This window comes from Phalangium opilio, unplaced genomic scaffold, assembly GCF_054372755.1.
Source record: "Phalangium opilio isolate 3A_F unplaced genomic scaffold, DU_Popi_V2 ptg000043l_1, whole genome shotgun sequence".
In the NCBI taxonomy this organism is placed as follows: domain Eukaryota; kingdom Metazoa; phylum Arthropoda; class Arachnida; order Opiliones; family Phalangiidae; genus Phalangium; species Phalangium opilio.
In genome coordinates, this window is record NW_028324167.1 from 4,845,960 (window position 1) to 4,864,893 (window position 18,934).

The 18,934-nt window shown below is 40.4% G+C and overlaps 5 non-coding genes across 5 annotated transcripts; all 5 read left to right on the forward strand.

Annotated features, from left to right (window-relative positions):
- Positions 1 to 15,034: 15,034 nt before the first annotated feature.
- On the forward strand, positions 15,035 to 15,106 carry TRNAN-AUU (transfer RNA asparagine (anticodon AUU)). Its single transcript has one exon. It is a non-coding gene; the product is annotated as a tRNA-Asn (tRNA).
- Positions 15,107 to 15,354: 248 nt separating this feature from the next.
- Positions 15,355 to 15,426, forward strand: TRNAP-UGG (transfer RNA proline (anticodon UGG)). The gene has a single exon. It is a non-coding gene; the product is annotated as a tRNA-Pro (tRNA).
- A 248-nt stretch (positions 15,427 to 15,674) lies between these two features.
- On the forward strand, positions 15,675 to 15,746 carry TRNAP-AGG (transfer RNA proline (anticodon AGG)). The gene has a single exon. It is a non-coding gene; the product is annotated as a tRNA-Pro (tRNA).
- Positions 15,747 to 15,834: 88 nt separating this feature from the next.
- Positions 15,835 to 15,906, forward strand: TRNAP-AGG (transfer RNA proline (anticodon AGG)). Its single transcript has one exon. It is a non-coding gene; the product is annotated as a tRNA-Pro (tRNA).
- A 409-nt stretch (positions 15,907 to 16,315) lies between these two features.
- On the forward strand, positions 16,316 to 16,387 carry TRNAP-UGG (transfer RNA proline (anticodon UGG)). The gene has a single exon. It is a non-coding gene; the product is annotated as a tRNA-Pro (tRNA).
- The last annotated feature ends 2,547 nt before the right edge of the window (positions 16,388 to 18,934 follow it).

Consider the following 18,934-nt stretch of genomic DNA (forward strand, 5'->3'; position numbering starts at 1 on the left):
CAGATATAAGGTTGGAAGACGGTTTAGGTCCCCACTTGTAAACCTGAAATTAGCTCAAAACTTAAGTGTTAAGCTAGAAATAGGACTGATTACTTAAATTTCATTCTGATAATCAATATATTAACTATAAAATTAAAATATACATTAAATTAGAAAATGTGTGTTTAAAAGACCCCACTTCTCTGTTGAAATGACAGTGAAGGTCCCCACTTGTAAATTTATCGAGTGTAAAAAATGAAATTGAAATACCTGATGGAACCATATAGTCTTCGACACTAACTCAAAATCTAATAATTTATACACAAATGTCCCCAGACATAAGGTTGGAAGACGGTTTAGGTCCCCACTTGTAAACCTGAAATTAGCTCAAAACTTAAGTGTTAAGCTAGAAATAGGACTGATTACTTAAATTTTATTCTGATAATCAATATTTTAACTATAAAATGATAATATACATGAAATTTGAAAAAGTGTTTGAAAGACCCCACTTGTAAATTTATCGAGTGTGAAAAATGAAATTGAAATACCTGATGGAACCATATAGGCTTCGACACTAACTCAAAATCTAGTAATTTATACACAAATGTCCCCAGATATAAGGTTGGAAGACGGTTTAGGTCCCCACTTGTAAACCTGAAATTAGCTCAAAACTTAAGTGTTAAGCCTTTAAAAGGTCCGATTACCTAAATTTCATTATAATAATCAATATTTAAACTATAAAATTAAAATATACATGAAATTAGAAAATGTGTGTTTAAAAGACCCCACATGTCTTCTGAAATGACAGTTAAGGTCCCCAGTTGTAAATTTATCGAGTGTGAAAAATGAAATTGAAATACCTGATGGAACCATATAGGCTTTGACACTAACTCAAAATCTAATAATTTATACACAAATGTCCCCAGATATAAGGTAGGAAGACGGTTTAGGTCCCCACTTGTAAACCTGAAATTAGCTCAAAACTTAAGTGTTAAGCTAGAAATAGGACTGATTACTTAAATTTCATTCTGAAAATCAATATATTAACTGTAAAATTAAAATATACATGAAATTAGAAAATGTGTGTTTAAAAGACCCCACTTGTCTGTTGAAATGACTGTGAAGGTCCCCACTTGTAAATTTATCGAGTGTGAAAAATGAAATTGAAATACCTGATGGAACCATATAGGCTTTGACACTAACTCAAAATCTAATAATTTATACACAAATGTCCCCAGATATAAGGTAGGAAGACGGTTTAGGTCCCCACTTGTAAACCTGAAATTAGCTCAAAACTTAAGTGTTAAGCCTTTAAAAGGTCCGATTACCTAAATTTCATTATAATAATCATATGTAAAATATAAAATTATAATATACATGAAATTACTTGATAGGAAGTGTATTAAATATACGAATGAAACAAAGTGTTTCTACCCTTTATGTCTATTCATTTAGAGCTATAATCAAAATATTATAGAAAACAAAGGGGTATGTTCCTCAATTATTTATAATAGATAAATCGCGCCAGCATTTATAACAAATCTTTTAAATCCTACGACTCATACCGTACGAAGTTCTCTGTTTGAACTTTCCATCTCTAGGCATTGATTGGCGATTGAGTCTCGAGTAATCAATTATGGCCTTAAAAACTATTTAAACGCTTCAATTTGCCTAATTTATTTTGAATCCGAATTATTACTTATTAATATTTTCAATCCACCATAAGGGCATTAGCATGTTCCATAAGTTTGTCACTGGTAACTGAGAGCTTGTCTTGAAGTGACGCTGGTAAAACGTCATAGATTCTGTCCAAGGCTTACCACAGACTAAATAGGAAGATGGACTGCACTCAATTCTCGCGTCGTTCTCGATAGCTCTAAGTAAGTCTCTGGCATAAGTTTCATACTTATGGAACACATGATATTAACTTATGATCCACCTTATTCCCTATAGCCAGAACATAGGCTTATCTCGGGATTCGTGGAAGAGAGGTACGGGAAGAAATTCCTCTGTCGGCTGCTACTGTAGCATACGACAGACGAATTTCTTGATTTTCTTCCCGTTAATGCTCTCCACGAATCCCGAGATAGCCCCAACTTCCAACCATAGGGAAAAAGGTGGATTAGCTGGCATAACCGATAAAAATTAAATTACCCCTTGTTTTCTTATTTGAGAATGATTCGCCATCTAAAAGTAATTAATCCAACATTGATATATCACAAATGTCTGCAATAATTCCAATTAAGCTTGGAACCAGTTTCCATTTAAACGACACTTTAATTAATCAGGATTATACTAAATTTGTGCAATTAGTCCAAAATTAACATATTGTGAGGGAATTCCAAAATACATGCGAACAGACCAGAAGCCTTCCAGAAGCTATATTAAACCCATAATTCGTCCAATTAGTTGCAACAATTAATTCTCCTTTTCAATAGAGATTAACGTCGATAGCGATGAAGACACTACGTCGATAGCGATGAAGACACTTATACGCGACTCTAAAGTCACACAGAGCCGTCGAGAGATTTGCGGGCCCCGGGAATGGTTATGTGTCGGGCCCCTGGAAAAATTTACCAACTCTTTGGGAGGGAAAATATCTGTGTTCAGAGGTGCGGGTCCACCAACTTAAGCATTCCGTGCACTTGCATAAAGCACTCCAAATACTCCTTACTTAGGCACTTTTAAGCCCTGGTATCTTCGTTTTGGTTAATGGTGAAATTCTGAAATTGCACTAACTTATTGTGCCTACCTCTATCGCTAAATTTCAAATTTGAACCTAATATAGATTAATAAATAATTTAAATCAAATTTCCATTGTTTCACTCACTGGCCGTCCGATCATGAAAACTAAGGTACTTCTAGAAGACGAAGAAAAATAAAATTTGGGATTTATTTTGCATTTTATATATAAAGTAAGGAAAAATTTAAAAATACTGAATTTTCTTGATATATTTTTCTAGTTCTCACTTTAAAATTATACCTATGAAAAGAAGTGAGATCCTAACGGAAACACTAACGCGCAAATATACGCAAAGCTTTGCTTTGAAACTGCTACACCGTTAAAGTTCTGATATCAGATGTACGACCAATTTTCATATAAATATTTTAGAATTTTATACACAAAAAAAATTTTGTCTCGTCTCTACAGCACATCAAAAATGAGATAACCAAGTGAAGATATGCATGATATAAAGGAACTGAACAAAATTTTATTTAAAACTTGGCTGTGAAAGTATTTCAGAACATTTTACGTCTAACAGGTCCAGACCGAAGCTTGTCATATTTTTACGAGTTATTGTTTTTGTACGGATAATTAGTTTAGAAGTTCATGTTCTTTAGGTTTCTTTAATTTTATCTCACAAAATATCGAGTTACAATTAAGCAACCCATTTACGAGCGACTCTGAGACGCTCTCCGTACTACTTGTTGTGTTGTTAGACTACTTATTATTAGACTACTTTTCCTAAACCCATAATAATCAGCTTTAAAATTAGAAAGCTGTTGGTATATGACTTAATGGCTTATGAAATATTTAATAATATTTATGCCTGCCCGATTGTCCGCAGTAAAGAAACCACTGTAAAAATGTTGACGTTTTTCCGTGTAGGGTTTTTCTCGAGAGAAACAAAACTTGAACCTCCGTTTATATTTTACTTTAAGTGATTCATGCTTTTTGAGAAAACGGGCGAGTAATGGAATGAGAAGGATTTAAGAGAATTCTCAAGTTTTAAAACTAGCACTCTTTATTCTCTTTTTGGCCTTTCAATGTTTAAAGGGTCTGTAAAAAGGTCAGCAGACCGTTGAATTTTTATTTTTGAAAAGTCATTATTGACGTCACCCCCCCCCCGCCCCATGTTAAGGAATTTTCCTTTTTTTGTGTTATTGAGCCTTATCCGGCAGATGATACAATTGAGCCAATCCCAGCAGGGGCGTAGCAACTAGAGGGGCAGCGGGGGCGAAGGCTCTATGGGACTTTAATAATAGGCAGCCATTTTGCCCCCGCACCAGTAGAAAATCTTGGCTCATGTTGGCTCACCCTGAATCCCAGCTCCTTTTCTATTGGTACGATCGCTGCTTCTAGAAAACGCAGTGGAATTTCGGACTCTCGGAAGTGGGAATTGGAGAAACGCTGTTTGGGGCGGCTCACAACCAATCACAAAAAAATTAACCTGACGTTAGGAACCGCTTTACATTTACGAAATAATTCCTCTTTGACGCGTTTTACATCAGCTGTTGTAAATGATTTTTAGGGAGGGTGCTTATTCAAATCAAATTCAGCGGTCCGCTGACAACTTTACAGTCCCTTTAAACTCAGTTGAAAAAAAACATTTTTTATAAGTTCTATATTTATACTTTTACAACCATTATCCACTAGAATTAACAAAGGTCGAGACCCGGCAGGGCCCCCAAGAGGTGCGGGCCCCGGGAAAATGGCCGAATTGCCCCCCTCTCTCGACGGCCCTGAAGTCACATAACACAAGCCTGCAGTGTCCACGTGTTTAGTTATTCGTAAACCTTCGGTTGAGAAACCCAAAATGTACCCAAAGAGAACCGAAGAGTGAAACTTGCTTGTCCACTTTCAAAAATATATTTAGCCCAAGTCCCAAAGGCCCCACGTCAAGTGTTGCTATCTGTCTCTGTTATCGGAACTATTTTGTCCCTTTCATGATTTATCATTATATATAAATCCGCCTACAATTCATCACGCAGATTTTCTCCTCAGAAGTAAATGAACTTAAAGCTACGACTATATGTTCAATTTTTTTTCAATAAGCCCATAATATAATTTTAAACATATTTAGCATTATCAAACACAATAAGAAACTCTCCCAGATAATAATAAATACATTTCAACCATAAATTTTCTGGAAATTAGAGCCGAAATTCAAAAATAAAGTTTTCGCGCCACGGTAATCTACTTCTGTCTCCTTTTTTACCAGTCTTTGAACACCCCTCCTACCCCAAACCCGATTTCCATCTGTTTCCTTCATGTACATGTAAAGAACCAACAGTAGTTGGCAGAACAAAACAGAAGGTGTATAATTCTCCCCTACATTCTCTGCACTGTCATAATGGATGACAACCAGACAAGACTCTCTCCTCTCGTTTTGTTGGGAAATCATAAACGCGTGAGAAAAATTGTTTTCTCGCTATAGGATAGGCGACTCCGAGGGGTCGGTCATTCACGAAATCCAACTTAAGAAATCCGAAAACAATAACAAAATCACAAATCCGGCAACAATTCAAATTTATTTCGCTGATTTCGAAATCTCACAAGAAAACCGAAATCAGTAACGAAATAACGAAATCACAAAATCGGTAACGAAATAACAGAATGAAAAATTAGTAAATAAATCACAAAATCAGTAAAGAATTCGCGAAGTCCATTACAAAATTCACGAAATCCAAGAAAAATCTCAGAATCCATGGAAATCACAGGAAATATCTCAAAAGCCGTGGAAATCACGGGGAAAATCTAGCAAAATCCGTGGGATTTTATCGAATCTTGAAATGAATCAAAATCCGACTAAATCAAACGATACCCGAAGAAATCAAATTGTATTTAAAATCCCGTACATTTTATCCAAAACGTCCGACCCCTCGCTCTACTCCTTATCTCCGACGGCAGCTGATGCGATATATACACTGTTCCAGCTTCGGTTGTCAGTACGCGCAATCCTAGGTCTCTATGTGAGGTAGGTTTTTGCGTACTGCCAACAGAAGAAAGCAATACTGATATTTAGGATTTTAAAACGCGATATTCTGTAGAGATAGTTTTTCACACATGGAGGATTCATACCATTTACACAAGGAAGACGGGCTATCTGGAGGCCAAAAGCAGACGGGTTTTTGTCCGCCGGATAGCCCGGTCTCCTGGTGTAAATGGTAGCCCGGTCTCCTGGTGTAAATGGTAGCCCGGTCTCCTGGTGTAAATGGTATGAATTCTCCATATGTGAAAACTATCTATACTGAAAAAAATATTTGTTCGTAGTTACATAGAGACCTAGTTTGGCATGTGCTGATAACCAATTCTGGAACAGAGTATATATCGAATAATCATAAAAAGTTGCCATCGAACGGTTTAAAAATTTCATTACAAAAATCCTTCCTCGTCATTCAAATCAATAAAACCACAGGAACATATGAATCTAATATATCAAACAACAAACACATCCTCCTCTCGCAAAGACTAAATAACTCATACTCTTACACAAAAAACTTCTTCTGCTATCAACAAATGTTTAGCCATTAAAACAAAAAAATAAACATATTAAGAATGGTGAAAATGGAGCTTAAAGAGAAAGTTAGGCATTGATTTAAGACGAACCTCAACTTTAACTCCATAATTTAAAATTTAAAAATTATATACAACCCAAGGTTTACTCGTTCAGCACACGCAAGGTGAATTCGTTTACATTAGGGTTCGGTGCTAATAGGTCGTGGGAATATCAGAGCAGGATTCTAGCTATGTCAATATCAGGTTAATGTCAATATTCATTATGCATGACGTCACGAGTGTCGACTTCTACACCTGCCCCCATTAATTGACGCAGAAAGACCCAGAACACGGCTGTTTAAGATTCCAAGCAGATGAAATCTATGAGTTCCTCCCAATATATTTGGGGAGAATTCTTAACAAACTCTTCGGTTTTGAATTTGTGTCAAACCCTATAAGATTGTTTTAGGTATTTCAACAGACGAGTGGGGTCTATTAAACACAATTTTTCTAATTTCATGTATATTATAATTTCATAGTTAAAATATTGATTATTATAATGAAATTTTGGTATTTGACCTATTTCTAGCTTAACACTTAAGTGTTGAGCTAATTTCAGGTTTACAAGTGGGGACCTTAACCGTCTTCCTACCTTATATCTGGGGACATTTGTGTATAAATTATTAGATTTTGAATTAGTGTCAAAGCCTATATGGTTCCATCAAGTATTTCAATTTCATTTTTCACACTCGATAAAGTTACAAGTGGGGACCTTCAATGTCATTTCAACTGACAAGTGGGGTCTTTTAAACACACATTTTCAAATTTCAAGTATATTATAATTTTATAGTTAAAATATTGATTATTTTAATGAAATTTTGGTAATCAGTCCTATTTCTAGCTTAACACTTAAGTTTTGAGCTAATTTCAGGTTTACAAGTGGGGACCTAAACCGTCATCCTACCTTATATCTGGGGACATTTGTGTATAAATGATTAGATTTTGATTTAGTGTCAAAGCCTATATGGTTCCATCAAGTATTTCAATTTCGTTTTTCACACTCTAAAAATTTACAAGTGGGGACCTTCACTGTCATTTCAACTGACGAGTGGGGACCTTCACTGTCATTTCAACTGACAAGTGGGGTCTTTTAAACACACATTTTCTAATTTCTTGTATATTTTAATTTTATAGTTTAAATATTGATTATCAGAATGAAATTTAAGTAATCAGTCCTATTTCTAGCTTAACACTTAAGTTTTGAGCTAATTTCAGGTTTACAAGTGGGAACCTAAACCGTCTTCCAACCTTATATCTGGGGACATTTGTGTATAAATTATTAGATTTTGTACTAGTGTCGAAGCCTAGATGGTTCCATCAGGTATTTCAATTTCATTTTTCACACTCGATATATTTACAAGTGGGGACCTTCACAGTCATTTCAACAGACAAGTGGGGTCTTTTAAAAACACATTTTCTAATTTCATGTATTTTTTAATTTTATAGTTTAAATATTGATTATTATAATGAAATTTACGTAATCAGACCTATTAAAGGCTTAACACTTAAGTTTTGAGCTGATTTCAGGTTTACATGTGGGGACCTAAACCGTCTTCCTACCTTATATCTGGGGCAATTTTTTGATTACACACTTTCAAGATCCACGCAGTGACTTCATTGACAAGTGGGGACTTTCACCTAGCGACATCTATAGCTGAAATTTGAAAGTAATCTGGAATTAAGGTCCCCATTTATGCGGTGAAAATATCGTGTGTTTTCAGGTCCCTACATATAAATGTCTTGGGTTCTTTTTCAACAGCGAGTGTTTAATTATATGCTTTACGGCGCTCAACTAATTATGAAATCCTCTTTTTAATGAACTATAGTTAATTGGGTCCTCAGATGTCAATCACTCCTTACCGGTCCCCAAGTGTCAATCGTGTGCCCGTAGAGGTGTGTTTGTGTGTGTCTGTTGTTACACCCACGTGACAGACCTGTAACATGTCTATAAAAAAGGTCCAATTACAGTTCTAAATTGGCAGCTGCATTTCTGCTTTTCCATCACTTTTGCAGATCTGTAACATGTCTATAAATGTGGTAGAATTGCAGTTTTAAATTATCAGCTGGATTTCTACTTTTCTATCACTTTTGCAGACCTGTAACATGTCTATTAAAACGGTCAAATTACAGTTCTAAATTAGCAGCTGGATTTCTACTTTTCCATCACTTTTGCAGACCTGTATCATATCTATAAAAACGGTCAAATTACAGTTTTAAACTAACAGCTGGTATTTCTACTTTTGCATAACGTTTGCAGAATTGCGCTGCATATTTCTGCCAGGCTAGACAGTTAACAGTTAACAAACAGAAAATGAAGAAACGGCAGTCAATTTGCAGTTCTAGAATTGCTGTGAAATTTTCCCGTTTTTTGAGCTGCAGAAATGTAGCCTTAATGTATACCTATTACAGCGTGGTAGCGATAAAAAAAGCGCGTATGCAGATGAATTACAGCTTAAAATTTTTGTACGGGAAGTCAACTTCGAGCGCACCCTAAATTTTTATCTGCTTCTGATAGGCATTAAAATTACTGCTTTTATTTTTCTAAAATTTGAATAAAGAATTGGTTAGGCCTAAAAAGGCATCTAAAAAAAACTTTACTCATTCATCTTAATAAAATCTTTCGATCTAATACTGTCACGTCTCGATCTTAAAAATATTTAAACCACCATAAAAGATAGAAAATTGAAACTTTTTTGGTCATAAATGGGCCAGTATTGTATATACAGTTATCATAAGTTTATCAGATATGTTTCAATAAGTATGACACTGCCTATACTTCGTAATGCTAGAGACTTACTGAGAGCTAGTTCGAGAATGACGCGAGAATTGAATACACTCGGTTTTGCAGTCCAACTTCCTATTTAGCCTTATTAAGCCTTTGACAATGGCTCAACAGGCGTCGCTTTACGAGAATATGACGTTTCACCTACACCACTTCATGAAGTAACCAGTGACAAACTTATGGAACACATCTTACGAACTTATGCAGTTATGTTTAAGGTGTATCCAATACTAACAACATAAGGATTCCGAGCTTTCAAAAGTGTTGGCAGTCAAGCTCTATAGATTCAAAACCTAATAAAATAAGAGTTACTTCTAATTGAGGTAAAAAGTCGTAGAAAAACAATTTTTCATCCAAAAAAAGTAAATAAAATTAATTTCAGTTTATTTTAGTGATTTTATTCCAGTTTTTGAGACCAGACCTAGCTTTCTGTGTGTGTGTGTGCATGTGTGTGTTTGTGGCCCCGGGTACACGAAAAACAAGCGTGGATAGAAACCGATTAAGACAAGATCTACTATCACCATGGCGCTCGAAATGTGAAGGAAATTGCGAGTCAAAGTACTTTAGCGCTATCATATAAGTTTACAGCAGTTTTCCTGGTTGCGGATAGACGTAAAACAAGCCTGTCGGGACCCTTCCCTTCAGTTGTAATCGGTTTTTAGCTATAAGTTTGAAAGAATTTTTCGATTACGTTCTGTGAGTGTGTATGTTGTGGATGTTAGATAGACGAAAAGACCTTCTTATCTAGATGTGGTGAGAACTTAATGTACATGTACCTAAACAGTTGGACCATCTCAGATATTACTTTAGCAAGTCAGAAAAGCGTGTATTCAGATGAATTACAGCTTAATATTTTTGTAAGAGATGAGTACAAGTTGGGAATCCAAAATAAACCTCTCCAAGTCGAGACGCAATTTAGAGGCTATTTTTAAATATTTAAATAAATATAAATGATATTTATTAATTTAATCGTCATTAATTTACCTTAATTCTAGTTAAATCGTTTTAAGAAACTTTATTCCTAAAATCATTTTAAACATAGCTATTGTTGACGTTTGAACTCAAGCGTAAGCCTCTTTAATTTTTTTTTGGAAATTTAGGGTATATAAGGCTACTGATTCACAATAATTGATAGGAAAACCCGCAATGACTCTGCAAAGCATATGAAACGCGCCTGCAATGATCCTGCAAAGAATCTGAAATGCACCTGCAATTATCCTACAAAGTATCTGAAACGCACCTGCAATGACCCTACAAAGAATCTGAAATCCACCTGCAATGATCCTGCGATGTATCTGAAATGCACCTGCAATGATCCTGCGAAGTATCTGAAACGCGTCTGCAATTATTCCACAAAGTATCTATATCGCGCCTGCAATTATCCTTCAAAGTATCTGAAACGCGCCTGCAATGATCCTACAAAGAATCTGAAACGCGGCTGCAATGGCCCTGCAAAGTATCTGAAACGCACCTGCAATTATCCTACAAAGTATATGAAAAGAGCCTTCAATTAATCTAAAAAGTATCTGAAACGCGCCTGCAATTATCCTACAAAGTATCCGAAATACGCCTGCAATGACCCTAAAAAGTATCTGAAACGCGCCTGCAATGATCCAAAAAAGTATATGAAAAGCGCCTGCAATATTCCTACAAAATATATGAAAAGCGCCTGCAATTATCCTACAAAGTATATGAAAAGCGCCTGCAATTATCCTACGAAGTATCTGAAATGCTCCTGCAATTATCCTAAAAATTTCTGAAAAGTACCTGCAATTATCCTACAAAGTATCTGAAACGCGCCTGTAATTATCCTACGAAGTATCTGAAGTGCGGCTGCAATGAACCTAAAAATTATCTGAAAAGCACCTGCCATTATCCTTAAAAAGTATCTGAAACGCGCCTGCAATTTTCCTACAAAATATATGAAACGCTCCTGAAATTATCCTTAAAGTGTCTGAAATGCGCCTGCAATTATCCTACAGAGTATATGAAATGCGCCTGCAATTATCCTACAAAGTATCTGAAACGCGCCTGTAATTATCCTACAAAGTATATGAAAAGCAACTGCAATTATCCTACAAAGTATATGAAAAGAGCCTGCAATTATCCTAAAAAGTATCTGAAACGCGCCTGCAATTATCCTAAAAAGCATCTGAAAAGCACCTGCAATTATCGTACAAATTAAAGTATCTGAAACGCGCCTGAAATGGTCCGTAAAAGTATCTGAAACGCGCCAGTAATGATCCTGAAAAGTATCTGAAACGCGCCTGCTATTTTCCTACAAAGTATATGAAAAGCGCCTGCATTTTTCCTACAAAGTATCTGACATGCGCCTGCAACTATCCTAAAAATTATCTGACTTGCGCCTGCAACTATCCTAAAAATTATCTGAAACACGGCTGCAATTATCCTGCAAAGTATTTGAAACGCGGCTGCAATTATCCTACAAAGTATCTGAAACGCGGCTGCAATGACCCTGCAAAGTATCTGAAATGCGCCTGCAATTATCCTGAAAAGTATCTGACAAGCACCTGCAATCATCCTACAAAGTATCTGAAACGCGCCTGTAATTATCCAACAAAGTATATGAAAAGCGCCTGCAATTATCCTACAAAGTATATGAAAAGAGCCTGTAATTATCCTAAAAAGTATCTGAAACGCGCCTACAATTATCCTAAAAATTATCTGAAAAGCACCTGCCATTATCCTAAAAAGTATCTGAAAAGCACCTGTAATTATCGTATCTGAAACGCGCCTGTAATGGTCCTTAAACGTATCTGAAACGCGCCTGTAATGGTCCTTAAAAGTATCTGAAACGCGCCAGTAATGATCCTGAAAAGTATCTGAAACGCGCCTGCAATTTTCCTACGAAGTATATGAAAAGCGCCTGCATTTATCCTGCAAAGAATCTGACATGCGCTTGAAACTATCCTAAAAATTATCTGACATGCGCCTGCATTTATCCTGCAAAGAATCTGACATGCGCCTGAAACTATCCTAAAAATTATCTGACATGCGCCTGCAACTATCCTAAAAATTATCTGAAACGCGGCTGCAATGATCCTGCAAATCATCTGAAACGCGGCTGCAATTATCCTACAAAGTATCTGAAACGCGCCTGCAATGATCCAAAAAAGTATCTAAAACGCGCCTGCAATTTTCCTACAAAGTATATGAAACGCGCCGGCAATGATCCTGAAAAGTATATGAAACGCGCCGGCAATGGTCCTGAATATTATATGAAACGCTCCTGCAATTTTCCTACAAAGCATCTGAAACGCGCCTGTAATGATCCTGAAAAGTATCTGAAACGCGCCTGTGATGATCCTGAAAAGTATCTGAAACGCGCCTGTGATGATCCTGAAAAGTATCTGAAACGCGCCTGTGATGATCCTGAAAAGTATCTGAAAAGCACCTGCCATTATCCTAAAAAGTATCTGAAAAGCACCTGTAATTATCGTATCTGAAACGCGCCTGTAATGGTCCTTAAACGTATCTGAAACGCGCCTGTAATGGTCCTTAAAAGTATCTGAAACGCGCCAGTAATGATCCTGAAAAGTATCTGAAACGCGCCTGCAATTTTCCTACGAAGTATATGAAAAGCGCCTGCATTTATCCTGCAAAGAATCTGACATGCGCTTGAAACTATCCTAAAAATTATCTGACATGCGCCTGCATTTATCCTGCAAAGAATCTGACATGCGCCTGAAACTATCCTAAAAATTATCTGACATGCGCCTGCAACTATCCTAAAAATTATCTGAAACGCGGCTGCAATGATCCTGCAAATCATCTGAAACGCGGCTGCAATTATCCTACAAAGTATCTGAAACGCGCCTGCAATGATCCAAAAAAGTATCTAAAACGCGCCTGCAATTTTCCTACAAAGTATATGAAACGCGCCGGCAATGATCCTGAAAAGTATATGAAACGCGCCGGCAATGGTCCTGAATATTATATGAAACGCTCCTGCAATTTTCCTACAAAGCATCTGAAACGCGCCTGTAATGATCCTGAAAAGTATCTGAAACGCGCCTGTGATGATCCTGAAAAGTATCTGAAACGCGCCTGTGATGATCCTGAAAAGTATCTGAAACGCGCCTGTGATGATCCTGAAAAGTATCTGAAACGCGTCTGTGATGATCCTGAAAAGTATCTGAAACGCGCCTGTGATGATCCTGAAAAGTATCTGAAACGCGTCTGTGATGATCCTGAAAAGTATCTGAAACGCGCCTGTGATGATCCTGAAAAGTATCTGAAACGCGTCTGTGATGATCCTGAAAAGTATCTGAAACGCGCCTGTGATGATCCTGAAAAGTATCTGAAACGCGCCTGTGATGATCCTGAAAAGTATCTGAAACGCGTCTGTGATGATCCTGAAAAGTATCTGAAACGCGCCTGTGATGATCCTGAAAAGTATCTGAAACGCGCCTGTGATGATCCTGAAAAGTATCTGAAACGCGTCTGTGATGATCCTGAAAAGTATCTGAAACGCGTCTGTGATGATCCTGAAAAGTATCTGAAACGCGCCTGTGATGATCCTGAAAAGTATCTGAAACGCGTCTGCAATTATCGTAAAAAGTATCCGAAACCCGCCTGCAATTATCCTACAAACTTAGCAATCTGACTGTAACATGCATACAATATATCTGGAAGGTACAGTACCTGTAATGAGCCTACAAACATCCTGATTTCTTACGGGAGTTACTATTTCCCCTCTGTTTTCTAGCTGGGGACTGGGGGGGAGTCCGTCTGGTTCACGGACGGCTCCAAGACGGACTCTGGAGTTGGTGCCGGGGTCTACTGCTTGACCAAGAAGTTTGGTTTTTACGAGAGCCTTGGCAACTATGCCAGCGTTTTCCAGGCGGAAATCATGGCCATTTGTTTATGCGCGGATTTCTGCAACAAAAAAAAACTATTGCGGACGGACGATTCAGATCTATTCGGATAGTTAGGCCGCCCTCAAGGCGCTAAATCAGTGCCTTGTCGATTCCAGACTGGTGCTCAGCTGTCTGGATCTGCTGGGTTCTTTGGCTGCCCGCAACAAGGTTCAATTGCTGTGGGTGCCAGGGCACTGCGGATACCTGGGCAATGAGAGGGCTGATATGCATGCCAAAAGGGGGGCTGAGGCGAAGTTCTTCGGACCAGAGCCTGCGGTTCCCATCCCCCATGGCATCATTCGCCATAGGATTCACTGCCGGATGTCTGCACTTCAACTGCAGCTCTGGCTTGACATGGATGGACAGAGACAGGCCAAGGAGTTTGTCCCGGGTCCTTCTATCACTAGGGCAAAGGAACTGCTTGCCCTCACTAAAAACAAAATTAGGCTGGTCACCAGTCTCCTCACTGGACACTGCCGGCTGAATAGACACCTGCACTTATTGGGCATCGTTGATGACCCACTCTGTAGGTTCTGCCGGGAGGTAGAGGAAACCTCCTCCCATATCCTCTGTAGCTGCGACTACCTCGCGGCCATGAGGTTCGAGCATTTCGACATGCATACTATGGAACCTCACCAGTTCTCTACTGTCTCGGCCAACCGGATTCTCCGATTCATCGAGGCGACAGGACTCTTCGTAGTCTAACAAGCTCGGGGCGCACAATATACCCTTGGTATCGGTGCTCGGCGCGGCGACGCGCCACCCCCTTCAACAATAACAATAATACACACATGGTCCGTCGGTCTAGGGGTATGATACTCGCTTAGCATGCGTGTGGCCCCGGGTTCAAATCCCGGACGGACCCGTGTTTTTGCAGAAGTAATTTAGTTACTATTTAAATGCAACTAACTACAGGGTAGGTCTATGAGTTGAGCATTTTTAGTTACACACATGGTCCGTTGGTCTAGGGGTATGATACTCGCTTAGGGAGTGAGTGGTCCCGAGATAAAATCCCGGACGGACCCGAGTTTTTGCCGAAGTAATTTAGTGACTATTTAAAAGCAACTAACTACAGGGTAGACCTATGAGTTGAGCATTTTTAGTTACACACATGGTCCGTTGGTCTAGGGGTATGATACTCGCTTATTGTGCGAGTGGTCCCGGGTTCAAATCCCGGACGGATCCGAGTTTTGGGCGAAGTAATTTAGTGACTATTTAAAAGCAACTAAATACAGGGTAGACCTATGAGTTGAGCATTTTTAGTTACACACAAGGTCCGTTGGTCTAGGGGTATGATACTCGCTATGGGTGCGAGTGGTCCCGGGTTCAAATCCCGGACGGGCCCGAGTTTTTGCAGAAGTAATTAAGTGGCTGTTTAAATGCAACTAACAACAGGGTAGACCTATGAGTTGAGCATTTTTGGTTACACACATAGTCCGTTGGTCTAGGGGTATGATACTCGCTTTGGGTGCGAGTGGCCCCGGGTTCAAATCCCGGACGGACCCGTGTTTTTGCAGAAGTAATTTAGTTACTATTTAAATGCCACTAACTACAGGGTAGGTCTATGAGTTGAGCATTTTTAGTTACACACATGGTCCGTTGGTCTAGGGGTATGATACTCGCTTAGGGAGTGAGTGGTCCGGAGATAAAATCCCGGACGGACCCGAGTTTTTGCCGAAGTAATTTAGTGACTATTTAAAAGCAACTAACTACAGGGTAGACCTATGAGTTGAGCATTTTTAGTTACACACATGGTCCGTTGGTCTAGGGGTATGATACTCGCTTAGGGTGCGAGTGGTCCCGGGTTCAAATCCCGGACGGACCCGAGTTTTGGGCGAAGTAATTTAGTGACTATTTAAAAGCAACTAAATACAGAGTAGACCAATGAGTTGAGCATTTTTAGTTACACACACGGTCCGTTGGTCTAGGGGTATGATACTCGCTTAGGGTGCGAGTGGTCTCGGGTTCAAATCCCGGACGGATCCGAGTTTTGGGCGAAGTAATTTAGTCACTATTTAAAAGCAACTAAATACAGGATAGACCTATGAGTTGAGCATTTTTAGTTACACACAAGGTCCGTTGGTCTAGGGGTATGATACTCGCTTTGGGTGGGAGTGGTCCCGGGTTCAAATCCCGGGCGGGCCCGAGTTTTTGCAGAAGTAATTAAGTGGCTGTTTAAATGCAACTAACAACAGGGTAGGCCTATGAGTTGAGCATGTTTCAGTATCATTCATGGTCCGTTGGTCTAGGGGTATTATACTAGCTTAGGGTGCGAGTGGTCCCGGGTTCAAATCCCGGACGGACCCGAGGTTTTGCCGAAGTAATTTAGTGACTATTTAAAAGCAACTAACTACAGGGTAGACCTATGAGTTGAGCATTTTTAGTAACACACATGGTTCGTTGGTCTAGGGGTATGATACTCGCTTTGGGTGCGAGTGGTCCCGGGTTCAAATCCCGGACGGACCCGAGTTTTTGCAGAAGTAATTTAGTGGCTATTTAAATGCAACTAACAACAAGGTAGGCAAACAAAAGAATGTGCAAACTTGAACATGAAACTGTTCTAAACAGTTGTCCCAGATTTGGCACAGTATTTATTTCCATGCTGAACAGAAGAAAAACTGTGCTAAGAAGAACAGCCAGTTGCTGTTCTAAGACAGAACTGACGCGTGCTAGGAACAGAACTGCCGCGTGCTAGGCCAGAACTGCCACCCGTTCCGCTCTAGAACACTCACCCGTTCCGCTCTAGAACTGTCACCCGTTCCGCTCTAGAACTGCCACCCGTTCCGCTCTAGAACTGCCACCCGTTCCGCTCTAGAACTGTCACCCGTTCCGCTCTAGAACTGTCACCCGTTCCGCTCTAGAACTGCCACCCGTTCCGCTCTAGAACTGCCACCCGTTCCGCTCTAGAACTGCCACTCGTTCCGCTCTAGAACTGCCACCCGTTCCGCTCTAGAACTGCCACCCGTTCCGCTCTACAACTGCCACCCGTTCCGCTCTACAACTGCCACCCGTTCCGCTCTACAACTGCCACCCGTTCCGCTCTACAACTGCCACCCGTTCCGCTCTACAACTGCCACCCGTTCCGCTCTACAACTGCCACCCGTTCCGCTCTACAACTGTCACCCGTTCCGCTCTAGAACTGTCACCCGTTCCGCTCTAGAACTGTCACCCGTTCCGCTCTAGAACTGCCACCCGTTCCGCTCTAGAACTGCCACCCGTTCCGCTCTAGAACTGTCACCCGTTCCGCTCTAGAACTGCCACCCGTTCCGCTCTAGAACTGCCACCCGTTCCGCTCTAGAACTGTCACCCGTTCCGCTCTAGAACTGTCACCCGTTCCGCTCTAGAACTGCCACCCGTTCCGCTCTAGAACTGCCACCCGTTCCGCTCTAGAACTGTCACCCGTTCCGCTCTAGAACTGCCACCCGTTCCGCTCTAGAACTGCCATCCGTTCCGCTCTAGAACTGCCACCCGTTCCGCTCTAGAACTGCCACCCGTTCCGCTCTAGAACTGCCACCCGTTCCGCTCTACAACTGCCACCCGTTCCGCTCTACAACTGCCACCCGTTCCGCTCTACAACTGCCACCCGTTCCGCTCTACAACTGCCACCCGTTCCGCTCTACAACTGCCACCCGTTCCGCTCTACAACTGCCACCCGTTCCGCTCTAGAACTGTCACCCGTTCCGCTCTAGAACTGCCACCCGTTCCGCTCTACAACTGCCACCCGTTCCGCTCTACAACTGCCACCCGTTCCGCTCTACAACTGCCACCCGTTCCGCTCTACAACTGCCACCCGTTCCGCTCTACAACTGCCACCCGTTCCGCTCTACAACTGCCACCCGTTCCGCTCTACAACTGCCACCCGTTCCGCTCTACAACTGCCACCCGTTCCGCTCTACAACTGCCACCCGTTCCGCTCTACAACTGCCACCCGTTCCGCTCTACAACTGTCACCCGTTCCGCTCTAGAACTGTCACCCGTTCCGCTCTACAACTGCCACCCGTTCCGCTCTACAACTGCCACCCGTTCCGCTCTACAACTGCCACCCGTTCCGCTCTACAACTGCCACCCGTTCCGCTCTACAACTGCCACCCGTTCCGCTCTACAACTGCCACCCGTTCCGCTCTACAACTGCCACCCGTTCCGCTCTACAACTGTCACCCGTTCCGCTCTACAACTGTCACCCTTTCCGCTCTACAACTGTCACCCGTTCCGCTCTACAACTGTCACCCTTTCCGCTCTACAACTGTCACCCTTTCCGCTCTACAACTGTCACCCGTTCCGCTCTACAACTGTCACCCGTTCCGCTCTACAACTGTCACCCGTTCCGCTCTACAACTGTCACCCGTTTCGCTCTACAACTGCCACCCGTTCCGCGATAGAACTGTCAACTGTACTACGTCGGAACAGCTTCCCGTGTCATGTTAGAACTGTTACGCGGGCTAAGTCGGAACTGCCACCCGTGCTAAGTCGGAAGTAAGTAAAAGTGACTTAACTATAGGTACAACAATACTAGTAAAATTCACAATGCAGTTATTTATTGTAATCATTTAGTTGCTATTCATATTTATGACAATTGTTTTACCACGTTAGTTACAGAAACAGATAATTTTTGTGAATTAAGCCTTTAACATGGTCTGTCACTTTTCAATGTAGTAGGTTTTCTACTGCTAGGTCAAGGAAGCTTGTACTTGCACGAATGGCTAAATGTGCGCTTTTTTAATAGGGGGAATAGAGAATGATACCGATACGCCGTCGCACGCGCGCCGATTGGATGGTTGCCCCTACGAGGGCTACGACACGTGCCATGAATCTGACAGACAGACAAAAAACCAATTTTTAAAAAATTAAAAAAATAATACAGTTTATTACTGAAATATGTTTTGAACTTGTTAGTGATTTTTTTTTAAATATTTTGACATATTGGATTAATAAATAGTGTTCTCAAGTTAGCAGGGTATTAGGTTTTAATAGCTTTATATTTAAAAATGGATTAAATCCTTTTTTTCTGGCAAG